Consider the following 13,706-nt stretch of genomic DNA (forward strand, 5'->3'; position numbering starts at 1 on the left):
CCATCACTGCCAAGAGATTCCTGACTGAATCTGTATCAAGTCGTTAACTCAGCATTAGGTCCATTACTGAGTTTGGTCACCTTCCAGGATGGGAACAATATTATATATTTGATTTACACCCTGCGGGCACAGCCAATCTATTTATGGTGCATTGATTGGCTGAACACATCAACACGGTTAAATCTTTTTTAATCTGAAGAATTGAGATAAACAGAAGTATTTTAGTTTATTTATTTTGATCACATGAATACACAACATTGCATACATATAGGTTAAACACTAAAAAAAAAAAAAAAAAGTTGTCATTTTAATGTATACACTGACATTGCCTAAAAGCAAAGGCGTAGGTTTCGCCTCAACACTACCCTGGAAATCCAGACCTGCCACTAGCAAAATTCGGAGTTGCCAATCAAATGGTTCTATCTTATATGGGTGGGCCAGAGCCCTATGTATGGTGCTCTGGGACGGACGAAACCGGACAGTGCTGGGCATGCGCCGTTGAAGCTGTGATGGTAAACAACAAAGATGGATGAGGTCCGAGGATACGTTATTTGAGTTTGAGAGCTTTGGCCTCGATATTTAATGATTTGGAAGACGGCACTTAAATCTTTCATTAGCAAGAAAGAAGAATTTTCTGTTGCCGACCGACCACAGCAAAAGTTTATTTTACCAGTTAACCCGCTGTTCGCTAAACAAACGGGGCTTTATATGTCACCTTGTTCATTGCTCTGCTATTTTGGGGTGAATAGGGTTGGCTCTCTTACTTTTTGATGGGGAAAAATGTACCTCTTCTAATTATTGGGGGTGGGGGGACATCCTCTGCGTACCCCCCCCCCCCCCCCCCCCAAAAAAAAAATCTACGCCTATGCTTAGAAGTACTGATCGAAAAGGTGTAGGTTGAAGCGCTTTGCTTCTACCCTTTTTTTCATTATATATATTTTTTTTTTCCGTAGGTGACGTCCCTCAGGATTTTATGATTATTTTATTTTTCATTAAGTATTTATTATGTTATTTATTTATTTACAATGACTCCGATTATTATTATTGTTGTAATCAATTACTGTATATTATTTTATACATAATACATGCAAAATTATGACTCAAAACTAAATAAATCCACATTCATATCCACAGTGCCAGACCTTCCCCTGATTTCACATGTCTATTTCTATTCTGACAGCGCTTCCATCTCCCACTGTGTCGTTCATGTGCCAGTCTCACGATAGATGTTTCCATGTTGACAGCAGCTATAACAAGAGGGTAATCATGTTTCACACAGTGGACACATCTGGTCTGTCCGCAGCTTCGTATGGTGATTTAACCTCTGTGGGAGAAAAGCAAAGAACAATGACAATGGAGTGTTTGAAAAATGTAACCACATGGGCAGCTTTTGAAAATATGTAAATGACAACAAATCGGAACCAGAGGACATGTGCTCCTAGTTTCAAAATCACTCTATTTTGAAGTAGGCCTATATGAATAATGGTCAAACCTTTTGAGAGAAACATATCTAGCTTATCTAACTAAAATGTAAAAAGTTGTGACATTCTTAGCATAAAGTTATTACGTTACGGGCTACGCATTTTGTTACATTATTGACCAGTTTTTACATTATAGGTTTTATTTTTATTTTCTTGTTACATTATGGGCTCCTACAAGGCTAAAATAATTAAGAAAATAAATGTTGACAATTTGCATTAAAAGTGTTCAACAATATTGACATTTTTACTACAGACACCAGTGAAATGTAATCATGATTAAATATGCGATCAGAAGTGTGATTTAGTGTGTGTTCATTTCATATAATTATACACAATTTCTTTATTTCATCTATGCCTTTAGTTTGGATCAGTTTGGCTTTAAATTGTGGAAAATGGTCAATAATGTTAGCAACGTGTGACCCCGCACCCTCCCTTCACCTCTCTTATGAGCACTCTCTTAGTAAAACATGAAATGTATCTTATGAAGACCAGCAAGAAGAAGACGTCATCGGCCAGCCTCTAACACATAGTCAACCAATCAGAAATAATGTATTTGTTTCCATATAACACTATGTCCCACCATTTTTGTCTTCAGTCTTACTGGGGACGCTTTTTGAGAACCAGTAAGCTCCATGTAGGCCTACATGTTTCTGCTCACTCAATTCAGATAATAAATCTTTAAGCTTTGAAATAAATCTTCTACTTGTTTTTGCCTTCATTGGCCCTCAGTTATCCTAGGGGAATTTCCTAATGCATTCAAGCCGCAGAGGGCTCTGTCCATGGTGCTGGCTGTGTCAGGGTGTGGACAGCATGCAATGACATGGCAACTACACTATCCAGGCAAACAGTGAACAGTGAGTAGATTCAGGCCCTTTGCATGGCAGGCATATAGACATGTCATAGCAGGAGACGCTTGTTTACGGCCTAATGGAACACTTGAAAGGCTATAAGGCTTCATTAATGTTGTCCATCGCACCTTTTCCTGTCAAAATATCTCTATAACTTTCATCACTTCACCAACTGCACGGCCGGCTAATGCACATTGCCATTGTGGTTTGGCCACTCGGCCGTCAGACAGAGCAGAGACAGGGCAGGAGGCCACAGACAGAAGGGAGTGGAGGTTAAAACATGCAGTTTGAAGCCAGATGCTGTTCACCTCTCCGTCACTGAAGGAAAGTGGTCAGTGTGTCCATGACATATACTGTAACTTCCCCAAGAGCTCTCTCATCAAGAGACGTATACTGTACAGTTCCATTACATTTATTTAGTTAACTTGGGCTACTATGGCAGAAGGGATAACACTTCTGCCAACATGAGCCAACCTCTGTGGCCTGATAAAAGTAATGGGGAAATGTGGGTAGAGGGGTGATCCTTGTTATCCTTGTTGCTATGGGGAGTGCTTAACGTGGGACAGCTCTGTTTTTGAAGTCTGAGAGGTCATGTGGGGGCTATTGATTTTTGGAGGTGAGAGATCTGATAAGACCTAACAAAAATACAGCAGTCTTCATCATTTTAATTGGGATGATTGATAGGTTGTTTAAATGTGTCATAGCATAAAAGCAAGAAGCCAGTAATGTTTTTAAATATTTTGAACAGTGCTTTCTTTCTAGAATGCTGAGGTGAACCACGAGAGCCGTTGGTGCATAAGTTGACACAATTTCCATCATTTTTAAAACATTTTCTAAGATCCAGCAGTCTGAGCCATCCTGGGTGAATCATGCTCTCACATATGGTGGCTTCTTTAAAGGAAATTGATCACCCCTGTACTGTGGATCTGCCTGATGTTTTGTGCATGGACTTGTGTGCTCAGGGTCACGAGCACATGAACTGGTGGCAAACAAATTAAGTGATACGCGCTGTGTTTGGATGCATGGATTCCTTGTAATATGCCCTGTCTGCATGAGGATCAGCTAATAACATTTATTTTTAACTTCATTCTGGTTGGAGCGAGTTACTCAAAATTGCTGCAAAAGAACCAGATTTGTTTTTGAAATAATTCAATGCAAACCACTTAGCGGGTAATTAGTGGTCTGAAACAGATCACCCTTTGAGAGAGTGGCACAATAGTTTCTTCACTTCCTTTGGTTTAAGGAATGAAAGGTTGACCACTAGTATTTGCTGATCTGCAGGGACTTGGGGTCACAATTGTTTTCCGAAACCTACATTTTAAAATAAAACTTGTTGATGCATGTCATTTTTTATTTTCTATGTTTTAGCAGAGATGAATGAGTTTGTCTTGTTCTAAAAAAGAAAGAAAGAAATGCAAGCAACGAAAGCCAGCCCTGCAGCTGTGTGTGTGTGTGTGTGTGTGTGTGTGTGTGTGTGTGTGTGTGTGTGTGTGTGTGTGTGTGTGTGTGTGTGTGTGTGTGTGTGTGTGTGTGTGTGTGTGTGTGTGTGTGTGTGTGTGTGTGTGTGTGTGTGTGTGTGTGTGTGTTGCTTTTTGCAACTGCAACATTGAAGTAGAAACAGCACAGATCAAATGCTGGGTTGCTTCATTTGTTTGGTGTCATTTTTGTATATTTGGATTTTGGATGCTGCCTGCCTTTGTTTACATTTACATTAACAACAAATGAACACATTCTTCTGTTATAACCTTTAGAATAGTGCTTAGAATGTTTATGGTAGGCTTAGTTGATGTCAGTGCTTTAGAAGTTGAGATTCTTTAAAGTGGAGTATAGAAGAACAAAGTTTATTTTTTTAAGATAATGTCCGTTAGGGATGCTTGTATAGGAGACATTTACAGACGCAAACAGACAACGTTAAGTCAAATAAACACCTCAATGTACATTTTGGACCTTTTTTTATACTAATATAAAAGAAGACATGTTGTGAAAATAGCAAAACAAATCTCAAAATTAACCTGCTCTTGAAAAAAACAATGTTTGTGTCTGCAGGGTCTCACCAGGCGAGCGTTAAGGGATTGAACTATGTGTCATTTGTAATAGTTCAGCGCCAGAATGGTAAAGAGTCACCAGTAAACAACTTATATGTGGTTAACAATTGACATTCTCTTCGTCCACTCATAGTCATCATTAGGACATTGAGGAAGCCAGATTTCCCCCAGCTGTTGACAGTTACTGCTCCCTCCCAACCACAGTCCGACTCAGGCCCTGATCAGACAGCTGCTTTATGCATTTGGCTGCAGCCTGTCTATCTTCTCTGATAAAAAAAAATTGCCAACACCCTTTGATGAAGTTCCTTGGTCATTTCACTGAGGAAAGAGGATGAAAACACATTGTGAAATCTTATATCTGATCTTTTTGGAAAACGGATGTTTCTTTGATGTTTTGAACGAATATGCAACCTCTTAACAAACCATAACTCTGTTTGTTTTTATTCGTTTGAAAACATATTGGATACACTGATCTATTCACTAGCCGATGTGAAGCATCCCTCACTCACATGTGCCTTCAGGGTGAGCCAGACCAGTCAAGATGGCCAAAGAAGATAAAAAAGGTCAGAACAGATGGAAGAGAACACTTTGGTTACAGTGCCGTAAGGTCACTGGGGTCATGAGTTATGTCTCAATAATAGGACATATATGGTTGCTAATGGAAGGGCAACATGAACGAAAGCATGGTTCCACCCTGAAATTAATTTAAGACATTGTGCATCAAAAATTGCCAACCTCAGTGCTCTTATACAGTTACTAGGACAAAGTTATTTAATCATTTAAAACAAACACTTTACACTTTGTTTGGAGGAAGTCAAGAAATGCTGAAAGTGATAAAGAATAAAGCGTGGAGTAGTGTTCATTGTGTCACTTAACAATTCAGCATAGCGGTCAGTTATTATCTGAAGCTTAAACCTGCAGTGTGTAGAATTTTGGGTTTTATTTCCTAGCAGATTTTGTAGAAAGTAATTATAATATCCATAAGTACATTTAATTTAGTGCATAATAGCTGAAAAAAATGTTTTGAATTATTTTTTTTCCCCTTAGAAAGGGCCTCATATATGTCCATATTTCTGCATATTTTGGACCAAGGCCTAGTGCCGCCATCTTGAAAGTGTCATAGTTGGAATGTCATCAGGAGCATTGTTTAAAATTTAGAATTGGTCTTGTCCTTGAAGGACACTGTAGCTTCTGTTATCATTCGAAAGGGGTGGGGTTACCCAGGGAGCGTTGCATTCTAGAACTTTGTAGAACATTCTTGATGATGTCATATTACACACTGCACCTTCACACAGAAATGCCCCTAAACACAGAGAAAATGTACTACAAAATGGCTTGGACATAAGAAAAGTAATGGCGGTTTGAGTTATACTGCAATCATGGTCATTACAGGAGTGTTGGACAATAAAAATCGCACCTTGACAACCAATTGGGGGACATTTACTTAAAGCCTCACCATAAGCTCTTTCACAATGTTTACAAAAAGAAGGAAGAGCAAACGGTTAAGAACTTGCTCAGTATTGTCCCTCTTATTTGCATGACATGTCGTGTTAAAAGTCCAAGGAGGAGCATAGTTTGAGACATGGGGAACATTGATGCCTCTGCCATCACTAGTGCTCTGTCTTAGAGAAAACTCTGATATATTTAGACTCCTCATTGAATTTTCCTCTTAGCTTTTAAGGGTCTATATGATGCATTGATTCAATAAGTCTCTTTCATGCAGTTCCAAGCTTGACCTCACCGCCTCAATTTAGTCATGGCAATATGATTGGAGGACAGAACAGCTAGATCATCTGCAAAATCTAGATCTTCTTACTGGGAGTACATAGTCCATTGGACCTCTTGGTTTGTCTGCAGTGCTTTACGCATGATCCAATCAATCGTAACTAGAAAAAGAAATATTGTTGATTTACCCGGATTTAATATAAAATATATTTTGCAACTGGATTGTAATTATAAATGTTCTGCCTCTGAAAGTGGCTCAACATTAAACCAATGGATTTATTATAAATAAATTCAAAGCAAGCTTATGTAGCATTCGTAAGATGGTGAACACTTGTGCTTCTGTGACAATGCAACAAAGATAATCTTGTGAAATGAAGTACAATTCTTGTCATTACCGTTTCCATAATTTAGGATTATGCAACAATGTCCTAGCCTGGTGCTACCATACCATCGTACTTCATTTCATGGGCGGGCGGAGCCAGGCTAACAATGTCCTCTTTGTTCGAAAAAAAAAAAAACAATTTGAAAAGGTAATTGAAAGGACTCCATAATTCTATCTAGTTAAAATGTGAGGATATGAGGTTGATGATTGAGGCATCATGGTTTTCATGGACCACCGTGGATTTAGAGCAGTTACTTTCAGTCATCTATCCAATAAATCTGCAATAAAATAAACCTAAATAAGCCCTTCAAAAGAACAACAAACAATTAACAAAAACTACAAGATGGATTTGAACATTACAGTTTTTCTCAGTCGCTTTGGTGCTTTTCTCACATCACTATTAACATTTGCACAGCAGTTAGTGCATTTCTCAAAACAATTAGTGCAAATTGCAAAACCTAGTGGGTAACCTGCAAAAGTACGTCACTTGCTCAAAATGGATAGTCTATTCCTCAAAAGCAAGTATTCATGTCAATGAAACTGCCTGTGCCATCAAAATGAGAAGTCTTGACACCATCGTTTATGAACAAGATAGTCAAATGGCTTTGTCATATTTTCATTATGACAGTTTATTCTCTCAGTGTTTTCCAATGCAAAAAAAAGGTCAGAACTCGGTGACACTACCTGAAAATGCTCAAGACAGCACTATACACTACTTGAACAGCCATTTGAAAACTACAGTAAAGTTACACATTGCTGTAGTTAGGGGAGTAAGTGAGAACAAGACACTGAATACGTATGTTTCACATTTTTACTATATGCTCTTTGCAATTCTACAGCAATGTGCAAAAGAAAAATACACTTCAGTCACTTATTTAGAACAAACATAAAAAAACACCCTTTTGGTAGAGCTGTGCACAAATGTGAACAATATAACAGGACATATTGTAACTGAACATATATAGGTAAATCATTCTGGCACATCCAGACGTTCCTGTCTGTCTGGCAACGTATTTTCATTTACATCACAACGGATATTATCCTTTGCAATGCAGCGAGGAAAGTACAACTAATACTTCACACACCTCCTCGTGAGAGCAATTGTTCAATTTAGGAGACATTTCCAGGAAAAATATAAAGAAAGGTATACAATTTGCTTGACAGAATTTGATAACTAGTTCACCAATTTTGTATGTAATGACTCAAGCAATGAAATGAAGAGTATTAGTTTTATAGGGAACGACTATTCAGCATCCATAAGTATAGTTCATTTTGACTGGCATGACATAAGCAAATGACAATGTTGTATGAAAGCAACTGATACATGTCCAAAAGCATTTGCAATTTGTTCAGAGGAAGGAGAAATTGCTACTATGATGTGCTCAAATGACTAAATGTTGCGGAGGTTGAACTAATAGTTATGAGAATTTCCATTCTGATCTGAGAAAAGCACCTGAGAAAAACTGTAAGTTGAGAAAAATCATTTGAAATAACAAAAATTCACTGGACACAATAGTAAATCAAATTCTGTTTCCCAACATTTTGAAAGCATGTTTAGCGTTGATCTGTCTATGAAGATCTTGCGATGCATTAGAGCCGCTGAGGGACTTGAAGGTTAGCATGTAATGTGCTGGATGATTCCCTCTCATTGACAGGACGTGAGACAGAACAGCTTTCTGTTTGATCTAATTTATCGTCCATGAACGTAAAAACAACATTGTGAAATTCTGACGTCACCAAACTAGACACTCAAAGTTCTTGCTCAACGCCCATGAAGAAGGTGCTTGAGTACCAGATGGTTTGTGATGCTGTATTCCTGCAGCTTCCCCACAGCAGAAAGGTCATTCCCCTGCCTCGCAGACAACCAATGTTTCAAATTCAATTTGCTCTAACTCCTATACATCACATCCAATGTTTACAATGAATAAAGAACAACTTCCCTCCATGGAAACAAAGGGGAGTAACCATCCTGGGACTCTTTTCAGTGATGGCTCTGTCATGACCTTCAACCTTCTTAAAAACAAACATACAACTTACCCAGCCACTGTCTCTACCAGTATATACAGTTAAAAGTCCCGGGAGAAGAAGCTTGATTTACATGACTTTAACAACCTCAGTTACCCCTCCTTTACTATCAAAACTATGCTAATTAAAACATCCAAAATATGATCTCAAATTTACAAAATCATCTCTCACCATGACACCACTATCTCTAATACCAACCCACAAATGGATATTATATTTCATAATACAGCAAGCAGATATCAACTGGAAAAGGCGTTTGATAGGGTAGGGTGGACCTTCCTCTTGCCCGATATCGTTGTATGCTTGCCTGGTTAAACATCTAAGCGGTTCAGTAGCTGTTGGTAGAGACACATGTAAGAAAAAATGGCATTGTCGCCAAATTGTTGTCAGTCTGAGTTCCCAGTGCGGCTCAGACAAGTCAGCCCCACAGTCATAGAGGCACTGAAGCGCTTGTGAAGTTCCCCTATGACTCATCTGTTACATGTATGACTGAGTGCAGAACAGTGACCGACGTGTGATGGAGGAAAAACTTAGAGGTGCAGGCCGTGGAGCTCACTGTGGTTTTTCAGCTCAGAAGTCCCCTGAGTTTTTATCATTCTGTGGCATTGACGGGTTGGAGGGGCTTTTAACAGTGTTTCCTTTCCGTAAATTCATTTGTTAAGATGTTTATAGAGGCAACAGAATATTCCATAGTTACAGTTTTTCTCAGTTGCTTTGGTGCTTTTCTCAGATCAGAATGAAAATTCTCATAACTATTAGTTCAACCTCCGCAACATTTAGTCATTTGAGCACATCATAGTAGCAATTTCTCCTTCCTCTGAACAAATTGCAAATGCTTTTGGACATGTATCAGTTGCTTTCATACAATTCTCTGCTGTTTTATAACATTGTCATTTGCTTATGTCATGTCAGTCAAAATTAACTAAACTTATGGATGCTGAATAGTCGTTCCAAATAAAACCAATAGTCTTCATTTCATTGCTTGAGTCATTACATACAAAATTGTTGAACTAGTTATCAAATTCTGTCAAGCAAATTTTATACCTTTTCTTTATCATAGATACTTTCCTCGCTGCATTGCAAGGGATAATATCCGTTGTGATGTAGATGAAAATATGTGGCCAGACAGACAGGAACGTCTGGATGTGCCAGAATGATTTACCTATATGTTCAGTTACAAATGATGTCCTGTTATATTGTTCACATTTGTGCACAGCTCTACCAAAAGGGTGTTTTTTTATGTTTGTTCTAAATAAGTGACTGAAGTGTATTTTTCTTTTGCACAATGCTGTAGAATTGCAAAGAGCATATACAGTAAAAATGTGAAACATATGTATTCAGTGTCTTGTACTCACTTACTCCCCTAACTACAGCAATGTGTAACTTTACTGTAGTTTTCAAATGGCTGTACAAGTAGTGTATAGTGCTGTCTTGAGCATTTTCAGGTAGTGTCACCGAGTTCTGACCTTTTTTTTGCATTGGAAAACACTGAGAGAATAAACTGTCATAATGAAAACATGACAAAGCCATTTGACTATCTTGTTCATAAACGATGGTGTCAAGACTTCTCATTTTGATGACACTGGCAGTTTCATTGACATGAATACTTGCTTTTGAGGAATAGACTATCCATTTTGAGCAAGTGACATACTTTTGCAGGTTATCCAATAGGTTTCGCAGTTTGCACTAATTGTTTTGAGAAATGCACTAACTGCTGTGCAAATGTTAATAGTGATGTGAGAAAAGCACCAAAGCGACTGAGAAAAACTGTAATATCAAAGACATATCCACACCTTCTGGATACAAAGTCCATCCATACTACGTCAAATATTCTTGAAGACGGACACGTAGAGTTAAAATATCTCATTTGTGAGCTATAGTCTCTTGGTGGGACATTTGAGCAACGCACACACAACCAAATACAAAGCATATGTGTAAACGAGCATCAGTCGGCCCTCGTGTAACCACGAACAATGGGAAGGGAGAGCTGGACGTGATAAAAAATCCAAATACAACCACATAGGCTTCTCCTGTTGACCACAACGCATTCCTACTAGAGCTGAATCATTACTGTTGGCAGAGAGGAGAGCATTTATATGGTTTTACTTAAATGTGTTGCTTCTCGTGCGGACAAGCCTGACGGTATGTTAAGTCAAACTATAGCTACATTTGAGCCAGACTAGTTAAACAGCCAAGTTTATGTGGCAACACGATTAGGCCTACTTATGTTAAAAAAAAGCTAATCTCTAGAATGCCCTTATTAATGTCTTACTGTATTACTGAATGAAACCAAAGTCGACCTCATACAACTAAATAGAGATACTCATAAAAAAAACCTTGCCAGGCTAAGTTGGCTGTGTCCACGCCGCTGCTGTCCAGTGGGCTTTCCCCGCTGAGCTCAGCAGTCTGAAGGGACACATGCATTTGTGGCAAAGGCTTGGATCGGTGGTGATTCAGTGTGATCCAGCTCTCTTCTATAATAATGCAATAATATCCCCCCCATCGTGCACGCTCACGGGGTAAGATAGATAGATGGCTGGATGGATGGATGAATTGGTAGATACGTAGATAGATAGATGTATGGATAGATAGGTTGGTATGTAGATAGATAGGTCGGTATGTAGATAGATAGATAGATAGATAGATAGATAGATAGATAGATAGATAGATAGATAGATAGATAGATAGATAGATAGATAGATAGATAGATAGATAGATAGATAGATAGATAGATAGATAGATAGATAGATAGATAGATAGATAGATAGATAGATAGATAGATAGATAGATAGATAGATAGATAGATAGATAGATAGATAGATAGATAGATAGATAGATAGATAGATAGATGGATGGATGGATGAATTGGTAGATACGTAGATAGATAGATGTATGGATAGATAGGTCGGTATGTAGATAGATAGATAGATAGATAGATAGATAGATAGATAGATAGATAGATAGATAGATAGATAGATAGATAGATAGATAGATAGATAGATAGATAGATAGATAGATAGATAGATAGATAGATAGAGAGATAGAGAGATAGATAGATAGATAGATAGATAGATAGATAGATAGATAGATAGATAGATAGATAGATAGATAGATAGATAGATAGATAGATAGATAGATAGATGGTTAAAAAATAATTTACCCCCCATAAAGCAGAAGTGCACATTTCTAAGGCACTAAGGTGCTCACTAACACAGATTTAGACAGATCTGTGAACAATATTTGAGAGAAATGGTTCTTTTGTGTATTCTCTATATAATAACTAAGTGTCCAATAAAAACAGAAATTAATAAATTGGTTTACAAATCCTTGAATGTATCCATTATAAAAATCTATTTCACAAATAAAACTTAAAAACAGTTTTAAAAATGTATCGAAACATTAGACAACATTTAAAGTTTAAACATATCGAAATATCTTTGCAAAAGGCGGGGTTTATAATGAATGATCCATAACTTCATAACCATTCTTCCAGTCATAATAAAACTAAGTGGATATCTGAAAGGCATGTTTGGTAATAGGACTACGAAAGCATTTTAAGCAAGACCTGTAGGGGGCGCCTGGTTAAAATAGATATGGCTTAACATCTCAATTTCACCCTAGCTCCAAATAAATCAAATCAAATAGCCCATAGGACACGTTTTTGAAGAGCTGAGAGTAAATTGTGATGCAACTTTTCCGTGCTCTGACCTGTGGTCCATTTTAAACTCTGCCTCTTTGTTTTTTTTCTTTTCAAAATATGAACATTTTGTTTATAACGATATAACGTTTATATCTCCCCAAATCAATCTGCAAATATGAGCCAACTTCCCCAGACCTGCTCTTGTTCAACACGGTCAAGAGGTTGGAATAAAATATTTTTGACCCCCTCTCATGAAATGATTGTGATGATGTGATTTATTCTTGATAGATAAAGTGTATATCTTCTCAAAACGTCATCGATCAATCTCATTTAAACATGTCACAGTGAAAACTCAATATTAGTGAGTGAGTGACATTTGAAAGAGTAAAATTGGACATTCCTATGAAATACCCTCAAATGTATGTTTCGTGTACATTTGACCAAGGTGAAAAAATTTCAATACCCCCAATTGTGATAAGCCTGAATACACAGTTTGCAAAGGTTATTGTGGTTTCAGTTTCAAAGTCATATGTTTGGATGAGATTGATCAATACAGTTTTGAGAAGATATACACTTTATCAATCAATAAGGAATCACATTGTCACAATCATTTCATAAGAAGGTCAAAAATTGTTTATTCCAACTTTTTGGGCGACAGTGTAGTTATCATCCGTGTCATCTTGTGTATTGTATGTGCAACAATGATCAGATCAGATATCTAATCTTTCCCCGCTCAAAGACATATGACCTGAACCCAACAAGATGTGGAGTGATTTATATGTTTTGTGATTATTATGATTTTATTACATTCATTGGAATTTTTTTTTATTCAATTTTTTGTTACTTCGGCTGTTGTGGCCTGGTATCAATTCTCCATTGTAACCGGTAGCTATAACACAAAGTCAGACACTTTAAACAAACTCATCTGCATTCTTCACTGCACCCAAACTCTGTGCTGCATTACCTGATATCAAACTGACACGTGCTTGAACCTCTAAACAATTTTGTTTTGCTGCAACATGTGAAGGTAAAGTGAAGCTGTGAGAGGGTTTCCATGTAAAGTTAAAGTGATGTCCTTAACATCAGGGTGCAATAGGTCAGGCAGGCCTACAGATCATGTGGAAACAGATATGTGTGAGACATGATGACGAAAGAACACACGCAGATTGGTCAGGGTAGGTCTGTAACCATGGCAAAATAGGCAACAATAAAGACTTGCTGTTGTTTAGGAGGAGGATCCTTTGCTTTAGCCTATGTCTAATCCAATGGCCGATTTTGCCTAGGCGTAATACAGCAAAGAGAAGAAAGATACTGTGTGTGTGTGTGTGTGAGAGAGAGTGAGAGAGAGAGAGAGAGAGAGAGAGAGAGAGAGAGAGAGAGAGAGAGAGAGAGAGAGAGAGAGAGAGAGAGAGAGACTGCAAGGCTTGCACACAGACCCCTTTCCAAGCTGCGCACGCTTTTATTTTGAAAGACGGCTGTATTTGTCTGCGGCTCAGAGTTGACTGAAAGGAGCTGGAGGCCATCCTGTTGCGCACTTGGCGACACACACAGACAGAGCGC

The sequence above is a fragment of the Ammodytes marinus genome, assembly GCF_949987685.1.
Source record: "Ammodytes marinus genome assembly, chromosome: 5".
Lineage (NCBI taxonomy): Eukaryota > Metazoa > Chordata > Actinopteri > Uranoscopiformes > Ammodytidae > Ammodytes > Ammodytes marinus.